Source organism: Penaeus monodon, chromosome 33 (genome assembly GCF_015228065.2).
Source record: "Penaeus monodon isolate SGIC_2016 chromosome 33, NSTDA_Pmon_1, whole genome shotgun sequence".
NCBI classification, from domain to species: domain Eukaryota; kingdom Metazoa; phylum Arthropoda; class Malacostraca; order Decapoda; family Penaeidae; genus Penaeus; species Penaeus monodon.
This window is the reverse complement of record NC_051418.1, coordinates 21,067,153-21,067,735: the sequence shown is the minus strand read 5'-3', so window position 1 is coordinate 21,067,735 and position 583 is coordinate 21,067,153.

Here is a 583-nt window from a genome sequence, read left to right as displayed (position 1 = left end):
TTAGTCTAAAATTTCCAGGACTTGTTGTAGCGAGTGAATCTATAGAGAAAAGTTTGCATAATTTTTTTTGGTCCTCAAAACAATATTCATATGATGCATTTCAAGTAATGTTTAAATATGGAAAATAACACTAAACTCTTATATTGCAATTTACTGTTTAATGTATGAGTCATGACATCCAAACGACTTTTGAATAATTACCTTCCAAACAGAAACCGACCATGCGCCATACAGATAGTTTCCCAGCAGACGATCGTAAAACGATGGGTTTGCCCATGAAGCTCATGGCCTCGTCATGAGCTCTCCTCGTGTTAGGCGTTGCAGAGCGAACGCAGCCGGCAGAAAAAACGTATACCACTTGTGTAAAGGTGTAGTGTACAGCTGTGGCCAGTCCCCAATTTCCCCATGGTGAAGTGCGATGATGCAGACTTTTTTTTTGACTTGTGCAATATGTTTTGACGGTGAAGAAACTTGCTGTCCCATATGGTTTTTGGGCCCCTTTGGGGATTTCCGATGTAAACCTTTTCAGAATTATAGCTTGTCATGCCCTTCAAGCATGACGAGGATCATTGCGGATCCTGGT